This window comes from Strix uralensis, chromosome 13 (genome assembly GCF_047716275.1).
Source record: "Strix uralensis isolate ZFMK-TIS-50842 chromosome 13, bStrUra1, whole genome shotgun sequence".
NCBI classification, from domain to species: domain Eukaryota; kingdom Metazoa; phylum Chordata; class Aves; order Strigiformes; family Strigidae; genus Strix; species Strix uralensis.
Window position 1 is genome coordinate 25,489,741 of NC_133984.1, and position 10,207 is coordinate 25,499,947.

The 10,207-nt window shown below is 44.0% G+C and overlaps 1 pseudogene; it reads right to left on the bottom strand.

Moving 5' to 3' along the window:
• Positions 1-6,584, bottom strand: part of LOC141949131 (ras-GEF domain-containing family member 1B-like) — a 34,158-nt pseudogene extending 27,574 nt beyond the window's left edge.
• Between the last annotated feature and the right edge of the window lie 3,623 nt (positions 6,585-10,207).

Below are 10,207 nucleotides of genomic sequence, written 5' to 3' on the forward strand. Positions count from 1 at the left end.
AAAATAACCCTGTTTTTACCTCAAGGTATTTCAGCTCATCTGTCAATTGTTTGGGAGAAAGCAAAGGCAGAGGGGGAGGTTCTAGGTATTATCCATGGCACCCTCACACCTCTCACAACCTCTGTAGTAGGCCTCGGTTTGGGCATGGGAAAGCACAGCCAGCAAAACACATCTACTCTGGTTTGGTCTGGAACATGTAGGAAAAAGATTGAGTGATTTCTTTATAAGTGATTTCTATTTCATATTTTGAAGTAAATAAAATATTTTCACAAAATTATTTCCATTTGCTTCCAGCTGGAGAATTTCAATACAACATTGATTTTTACCCATGAGTCAAACAGTCAACTATATCCCAGCATAGCTCTCTATTTCTGAAGAATAAACATGAATTATCATCTTGATCAAGAGCCTGGCCTATCCCTTCCTTTTTCCAGCACAGGGGAGAATGTACCTAAATTCAGATTAAGAAATACGTACAGACTGCTGAGGATAATCTGGGTAAGAGAGTACCTCCTCCTGCAAATTTAACAAGCATTCTTTGAGGACAGGATTAATTTTAAGTAGGCTTAGACGCAATTCGTAATGCCAAATGAGCAGGTGGCATTCCACATGGTCATGCACAATTCTGACTCTCTTGGCAAACACAAATGTTTGATGTGATCAAAGCCAAAAGGGTTTTTGCTTTTGCGTAAGAGTCAACACTGGCTCCCAATTCCAAGGTCTCCTTCCCTTTCCTCCCCTCTCTGTGTCTGGCCAAGGACATATGGGCCTTGTTTCATGCCACTTGCTCACACAGATCAGAGGTTATCCTGACAAGTATTCTGACTAGGGCAGCACAAAGCTCTAAGAAGGTTCCCACCTCTTAAGAAATTCCCTCAAATGCTATGCTTTGGAGAAGGGAAAGAGGGGGCACATTTGGATAAACAAAGGTGGACTGGCTAAAAAAGAAGTCCAACCACAAAAGCAATAACAAAACTCCGTGCTGCAGAAGGTAATTAAGGGGGATTGTGGTTCCTAAGAGGAAATCAGAGGTTGTTATGTGCAGTTTTCACTAAACCATTTTGTTGCAGTTTAAGATCTGTGCAGCCGTGCTGTAATCAAACAGGAAGAACAGCAGCAAGGAACAGTGTGACATCGATGTGCAGGAAAGCCTGCTAAAGGTGTCTTGGTTGTCCACACAGAGAAACCCCAAGCCTGTACCAAGCATCTTCAAAAGCAAAGGCAATAGGTGATTGCATGCTGCTTTCCTGGAGCATACGACAGATTAGTGGACTCTACTTTTATAAACGTCACGGGCCTTGTCCAGCCTGCAGAGGGTATAAATCAGAACGGCAGAAAACCACAACTGAATAGGTGTCAGGAAACAGCCAAAGGAAAAGATGTTTCATGAAACCTTGGAGATAATGTTGCCAATGGGCATTGATGGCTCCAATGAACTAGAGAGCAAAGAGCAAAGTTATTCTCTGGGTTCTGTCACCGATGATTTCTGTAGCTGTACGTGCATCACTTCCCTTCTATGCCCCTGTTTCTCTTTTTCTGTTTCCTACAGGATGAGACCTTCAGTGCAAAACTGGGTCATTTCCATGGAGCTGTCAGACAGTCCACAGCTCCAGAGTAAGAGCATCACCATGCACACAGAGTTTGGTGTGCTTTCAAAAAGAAGAATGAGAAATGAAAAGCACTTCCCAAACCAGTTTCTAACAATTAGGAGAATGTTTACGAGCATCCTTTACAACTGCAACCACCAGACTTCACGGAATCAAGAGCAGCTGCAGAGCACCAGTAGGACGCTGCCTCTTGAAATAAAAACAGTGCTAGCAAAGCAGGGTGGTGGTTATATCATCAGTGAATGACACCCCAATGGTTTTAATTATTTAACTTGATTAGAGAAGGAACTTACTCTGGATTCTGGTATTCTACAATGCCGTGGATTTTGAGGTGAAAACCATGGAACTCATATTTCAGTAAACATCATGGAGAAGAATATAGCATGACCATAACAAAATGAACCTACTGGCTTGAGCCCTATGGGATTTCCTTCCAGAAGTGTTTACCAATAGACCTGCCCTGCACTCTGCAGAATAGATTCTGCTTTCATTTACCTGCACACAACCTCTGCTACAACACTTACAGCTTTCCCATCGTGAGTCTTGAAGGCATGCAGGTGATGCACATAAAGGTGAACAGCACTCGTCCTTCTGTATTGCTGCATGACATAATATGGGCCCATTTGGACTGAGGTATCAGTCGTTGAAGGGTGAACTCCTGGTGACACTCATTTTTAGAGGCCATTTCAAAGAAGTCAGAGGTGTGAAGATTTCCAATAAGCTGGAAGGTAGGATCAGTAGTAAGATGTAAAGAAATTCAACTGGTGTTAAAATTGATATTATAACTGAGTCTTGGGGGTGAAATAATATTTCATTCTTCTTTCCCTTCCATAATTCTTCTAGCACTAGTATCACCCTGAGTGGAAGAGAAACTGCAAACTTGAAAATCTTGACAAGCAGAAGAGCCTTTTGTTGTAGGAATAGTGGCCAGTGCTGCAACAAATCACCCATCTGCAGGGTTGATATAAAAATTACTTCAGAGAGCCAGTATGTGGACGATTTAATGTGATTGCCAGAAAGCTCTTCATAAAAATTCATGACTCTAGCAGCTGGTCCTAGCTGCCATGAGACTCCTTGTGTGTTCTTCTATGGAAGGCAGAAAAACCAAACCCATACTCCACGTCTCATCTAAAGAGCTGTGCCTGGTTTTAACTAAATTGAACATGGAAAGGCTCCCATCATCACCCGTTACAGAGGTGGCTTTTCCATCACCTGTGGCTCAGGAGCATCACTCCGATCTGCTCTACTCTCCATAGAATCAGGCAGCAATGGGCTCTAAACATTATGATCAGACCCAGCAGAAGCAACCCAGAAAGCTTTAGGGGTTTTGCTTCAGCCAAAGGAACAAAACCCTCAAAGGGGCACTGCTACTCATATTGATGTCTTTAAAATGATTCAAAATTTTTACTCAACAGTAATCACAAATCTTTACTGGGGAATATAAAAATCATGTCATATCATGGTATGCAAACAGTTCCTTTCTGGTCAAGGCCTTACAAACATTTCTTTTTATACCCCCCTGAAATTATCCGATTGATCTGCTTTAAAGAGGAGATAAAAATACCCAGGTGAAGCAGAGGGACATAACTTCCCAGATTGCCCTACGCAAACAATGAGAAATAGGTGATAAAGTTTAATTAAAGTTTAATCCAGCACATTAACCAGCCCAACTCTCCAAACACTCTAGAGATTACAACTCACTGTTAACACAGTCAGAAACTAATAATCCACAGGGGGAATGAAGCCCACGGCTCCCACACCCTTCTCCTCCAGGGGTGGTTGGTTTGGTCCTGGCAGCAGCAGTCACTGAGGGTCCCAGCTGCTTCTTCAGAAACACCCTGCTCAAGAGATCATTGCTCAGGTAAGACACTCTCCTAGCTGGAGCTCTCAGAGCTGGGTATCTGTATCAGGAAAACACCTTCCCGTGACTCATTTAAGCACTTTTAAGCTCTGGTCTCCTAACGCTAAGGCTGACTTGCTAATGACAAGGTCATCTTCCCTTGGGGTCACAGACCACAAAGTGCTGAACAGGAGAGCCTAGCTCAAGACAAGAAGCATTGGTTTCTACATCACCACCTGATAATGGGTAACTTAGTGCTCACAGAAGGCAGGCCAAATGCCTGGGAGTTTTCCTTCTGCCTCATTTCCAAATCTGGCTTGCATCCAGTATGTGAGTTTACAACCCTGCCTTGGATAACGTGCTACCCTTCCCCACCCCTCCTTCCCTAACCACCGTGGGTTATCAATGTACATCTTTGGAAGAGCTACCAGTGCATTTCTGAAAATCACTTTCCGGCCATTTCATTGTTTCATTGGAAAGTACAACTGAAGCAGAAAGAAAAATGATGCAACACCACACGACAACTCTTCATTTTCAGTTCAGTAGCTGGCAGGCCAAAAAAGTTGCTGAGAGCAGTAGGGCTTTCCTAGCTGAGAACTGGCTCCTGCCTGGAAGCTGTGTTGCTGAGTACGGAAGGTCTGGAAGCCCAGAATAGTTTTGTTTTGCCATCCCAAACTGCCTTTTCCTCTGTGGTTCTTGTGTGCCGCTTTAATAGGAGAGATCTGTAACCCATGGAGAACAATTGACTCCTGTTCATGCCAGCATTAAAGTTCAAGAGGACACTTTCAGGGAAGGCTTGCTATAATTACAAGATCACTTTCTTCCCCTCTGGTTTGTGGCATTGCTGTAACAATGACTATTACTTTTAATACAGAGATACTGAACAGTAAATGTGTAAATTTTCCATCTCTCAAAGTGCTTTCAACAGACGAAAAGTACTAATTTGAAGAATTTACCATGCTGGGATTTAGAAAACAACACAGGAGAAGAAATCATCCTTTTAATTGATATTTCACCACTTGTTAAGTCCAGAATAGCTATACTGATGAGAGATTCAGCATAATATTAATGATTATTATTTTACTGATGTCAGTGTTCCTGATTTTTAGGACCTTAGTGGTCATTCAGCTTCTGTTTCAGAAACAAGAAAAATCTTCAGAAAAAAATTCTGCAGAAAATATACACAACTACATGTGGTGGACTTCATATGGAGTTATTTTCATTGAAACACAATAGCCTATTCAAAAGCAATTTTTTTAAAATAATCTGCTGGCTAGGATTTTTCAAAGCTTTCTTTAACTGACTGTACTTATAAACATTTTCATTTCCAGGGGTTTTTTTTGGAGAAAATGGTAATAAGGACAATGAAATTTCAAGTTACATAGATGTTCTGAGTTTAAAAATCGTGCAGCACATGAACAAATAATATATTCAAATTGTTCAAGAATAATAGAAGCAACTTCCAAACCTGCAATATTTTCCTCTGTGGTACTTTTCAGTAACTCTAAATGGAGCTAACTGGTTTTCTGTGATACACGCAACTAGGCAGAGAGAGGTGCAGGGGCTTGTGAAATGCAACATTCTTTGGGGTGTATTTTTCATTAATATACACTAACAACGTAAAAGTTGGCCTCTACTCCACCAAGTATCAGCAAAGTGAATTAAGTAGCATTTTTCTGAGAAAGCTCCACAATGAAACCAAAGTCCCAACCCCCTTCTGCCTCATGCCTTACAAAGTCATTGCTGCCTTTGCAAAGCAGACAGACAAACTGCTCCTTAAGCACAAAAAAGTGTGGATGAGATTCTGAAGCTGTTTTGCTGATCAGGGATATAAATTAAACTCAGACACCAGAGTGAAAAGAGCAGGCGTATTTTACTAGAAATAACTAAATAATGTAACAGAATAATACAGAAAACATACAGTAAGAAAAGACAGAACAGTGCACTTAAACAAATAGGAAAATACAGGGTAATGCATCAAATCATTACTACCTGAGAGAGAGAACAGTGATTAAGAAAGATCCATCACCACTTGCACACTTTACCATCATCCAGATCCGCAGTCGCTGGGCAGCCCCGGTTACAGCGAGGATTTGGAGAACCTTTCCCTGCAAGTGGGAAATCCTACGCGGTGCGTCCACCCGTAGGTGAGGGACCCAAAGTCGCTGTGAGCGGGCCCAGCCTTATATACCTAAAAATCAGTAAGCCAGAATAGCTGGCACCTTTGTTTTAAGTGGAAACATCTGGTTTTCATCTCACGTTAGGTTCCCCCCAGAGCCTGGCCAGGGCTTAAGGGAGAAGCTCAGGGAGTTTCCCTGCTGATCTAATTAATTTATGAGCAAGGTCACAAGGTCAGATAACTGTTTCTGTGGCTCCGTTATCTTGCTCACACATAAAGAAAGATAAAGATACATTCAAGATAGACATGTTTTATGATGTTTAAGCTACATCTTCTATGCATATTTCACTAATGACTACACACTGAGTTAGCAGTTTCAGTTCAGGGCCTGTTGCTCAGGCTTCAGTATTCCCACCTTTTACATCAGAACAGTTGGTTTGCTATAACTTAGTATAATACCTGTTAGCACAATGGTTATCAGTTATAAAATGTACAGGATTCATCTATAGGTCAACTCTGGCTTGGGCTTATTGTCCAAGCCTTAGCACTTCAGAAGCTGCCACCAAACGTTACATCTCCTTATAAATCTGTAGGGTACGGCGCAACAGAACGCTGAGTCATTCACAAAATCTATCTCTGATGTGCAGGAAGGGAACTCTCTGATTCCTGGCTAAAAGTGTACCACGGAGCAGGAAAGGGGATTTCTCTGCTTCTAATGGGCTCATGCTCTCCAGCCACTTTCGGAGACCATGTGTAGCCCTGAAGAAGTAATGAGAGAGAAAAAGCAAGGAAAAGCCACAACAGGAAGGAGCTGAACCCTGACTAGAAGTGAGGTGTTTACAGTCTGTGGCAATCAGCTATTTCTCCCCAACTCAAAGGGCCTGTAATCTGCAGAACACCCTGGGGAAGGCTTCTGGCGAAGGGATTCTATGAAGGCTTCAGAGCAGTTACAGGGAGCTCCTAGAGAGATGGAGCTGAACTCCTGCTTCTGAGGGATGAGGATCTGTGTGGAAGACATGCTGGGTCTCCCTAACGCTGCAGCTCAATCTGCCCACATTTAAGCAGATTTCTTTCTCTCACTCTTTGTTGTGACATGTGGGTCCAATCAGTGTCCTGATCCCTTCTGGATATCACATACTTGCTTTGCTGGAGTTCTACCGTCCCACCACACACTTCCTTTGAAAGCCTGCCTCCCTCTCCATCGCTCACTTCCTGCAGTTTAATAGTTCCCAAACTCTGGCTGCGCTCTGGGCACAAAGGGAAAGTTTTATTCCTGCAACCCAGATCCAGACTGAACAGACAACACACTCTGTCACTGCGATGCTGCAACATCAGTCGGTTCCCAGGATGTGAGATACGGTGGGGCTTAATGGCTCCAAGTCCTGGCGTTAACGCTTTATATATCTTACACTCAGCTTCAGGCATGAATACTGTCCTTTAGCTACGGCTGGTTACTTCAGCAATGCCAAGGGCCAGTCTGGACGTGCAAGAAATGGAACAACACCTGGAGATGAACCTGCTGCTGTAGGAGTCACGCCCAGAGCTGTAAGCTCTGAGGGGTTCTGCTCTGCTCAGTCTCAACACCTTTGAGCCCTGCTTAGGGGTGGACATGGAAAGCTGCTCTGTTAGTGACAGGGCACGTATGTCAGCACCCAGGTGAACTGTGCTTTGTCCCAAAGTACCAGCTCAGTTTCTCTCCAGCCTTCACTCCGCGATTGCCTCCCAATAACCCCGGCAAGTCCCGTGCCAGCTGCCTGCGCCACAAGTGACTGCCGCTGCTATTCACAGCAGAAGGAGGAACTGGTGAACCAGCACACTGGTTACAAAAGACACTTACTCATAGAAAAATTTGCTAGACAGCACAAAGGCAACTTCCAAAATTTTACCGGGCAAAGAACACCCTCCCCCCCCGCACGCAATTACCTCATTTCCCCCTGTGAGCTTAAAGCTGTATCTGCCAACATACGGGCTGGATACAGATCGTCACAGGTAGGCTTAAAGTGCTTCACCAGCTAGGAACACCTTCAACTAACATATAGGCTTCAAAGAAAATTCAGCATCTTGCAGACCTCACTCTTGTAGCTCTGTCCAGTCAGACACTATAGGGAAACCCATCTGTGCCAACTCCCAGGTTCCCTTTGTTCTGTACTATCGTTGTGACAGTAACTACCACAGTGCAGACTAGAGCTCCTGTTTTGAAGTTCATGTAGGCTCCATCTATCCACAGGACTCTTGAAATGTAGTAAGGCATCCAGAAAGTTAAAGAGTGAATTTGGGAATTAACTGCTTTGCATACATCCAAAACTCTCCAATGCTGTTTGGGATTGAAGTGCAACAACACATTCTCACACTCTTCACTCCTCACCTTATTTTGCAGAGTTCAACTACGACAGCTAACTGGATTTGTGCACATAAGTGTCTGAGGATGCTTCATAAACCTCTGCATGATGTGTGAGCTGATGGCAGCTGGATTATGGATCCCCACCTCCCAAGGAAGGGTTTCAAACTGGGAAAGCGCAACCTGATGAATGAAACTCGGACCTACAGCCTATCTGATCCTGTCAGATCCAGCTGGCTTACAGGCATGTAAATCCAGTGATCAAATGAAAAATAACCACTCTGCAAAGAGTATTCTTTAGTTCTCATTCCTTCTGTACTGAGTGGTTCCTAGGCTCTCTCCTAGCACATCTGCTGGGCAGGTAGTCTTTCTCATCTATGTATTTTTCACCTACATATTATTCCTTCCTTTGGAAGGAAAAGAGATGAGAGGTTTGATTTTCTTCCCTCCAAGCAGAGACCACTAAACATATTGTAAATAATGCAAAGTTTATCAGAAAATTAAATTTAATCAAACGTGAGTGGTCTAAACTCCCAAATAAACTAAGCTATATAACTCAAAAAATTACATTCTGCATCCTTACCACAGGGACGTTTTTATCTCTTTCCCATCACTTGCATGCTGACATTCATTGCATTACAACTATCATCAGAGAGCTTCTCTATCTATACAGTTCTTTGCTGTCCATATTTTCTTTCTTGAGTAGACCCAGGTCAGTCCAGCGATCAACAAGATCATCGGAATGAGTTCGCTCCAATAATTTCATGGGCAAAAGTCCTGGATGAGTCTCCTCACCAGGAAATCATTCTTCGTTTTGTGTCATCTGCTCTATATTGAACAACCACATAAGAGACAGTACTGAAAGACCTTTATCTCTGTAGGTCTTCTCACCAATTACAAATTGGGATGAAAGGTCATCTAGTCCAGCAGATCTTCAACTAGATCAGGTTGCTCAAAGCCCCGTCCAACCTGACCATGAACACTTCCAGGGATGGGGCATCTACCACCTCTGTGGGCAACCTGTACCAGTGTTTCATCACCTTACTCATGGTGGTAAATGAACTGTAAGTCACAAGAAGAACCTCCCAAGAAAAGAACTGCTGGCAAACAGAGCCACTGTGGGCCTGTGCTCACATGTTACGGGCAGCAGGTGAACCTCCTCCTTACCTATCTTGCCTTCCTAGGTGCCTCTGTACTACAGGTACGAGGCTTTGGATGTGGAAGGCCAGTCAACAGATGATGTGGATGATGGTCCATCTACACCAGAGGTGTTGCCAAGGTCAGAAAGGCCTACCCCATGTATCAAGACCACCTCCACGAGGAAGAAAAGACGGCTTATAGTTGTAGGCGGCTCCCTTCTGAGGGAAACAGAGGGTCTGATATGCTGGACAGACCCTCCCCTTAGGGAAGTCTGCTGCCTCGCTGCAGCCCAGGTTAAGGACATCACTAGGAAACTTCTTAGACTGGTATGGCCCTCAGACTACCACCTATTATTGCTCTTCCATGTGGGTGGCAATGAAGCCGCAAAGAGTAGTTGAAGGGCAATCAGAAGAGACTTCAGGCCTTGAGATGGTTGGTAAGGGAATCTGGAGCACAATTCATTTTTTCCCCTCTATTCTTCCAGTTACAGGCAGTGATACAGGAAGAAACAGATGGACCTGGTCTATTAATACATGGCTCTGTGGCTGGTGCCATTGCCACAATTTTGGGTTTTTTGATAATGGGATGGTCTACATGGCACCAGGCCTGCTGGCAGCAAATGGGATTCACCTTTCTCAAAGGGGGAAGAGATTCTTTGCTCATGAGCTAGTGGGGCTCATTGACAGAGCTTTAAACTAGACTTGAAGTGGGAAGAGGATAATATCAGGCCTGTTCATGACAAGCTGTGGGATGACACACCAAGGTTAGAGGACCCTCAGCCTGTTGGTCTGAGATGTGCTGGGTACACTGGAGCACACCTGAAGTCTTACAGAGATGAGCCAGGGGCTCCTTAGGTAATAGGACCCAACAGGGAAACACTGGTGAAGTACCTCAAATGAATTAAGGTGTGTTCCTCTAAGAAGGTGACACGGCCAACAGCTCAGCTGAAGTGCCTCTACACCAACGCATGCAGCATGGGCAACAAATAGGAGGAGTTGGAAGACAGCATGCTGTTAGAATGCTACAACCTAGTTGCCATTACTGAAACCTGGTTGGACAAATCCCATGAATGAAGTGTGGCTATTGATGGCTACAGGTTGTCCAGAAGGGACAGGCAAGGAAGGAGGGGCAGAGGGGTTGCCCTCTATGTCAAGAAAGGGATA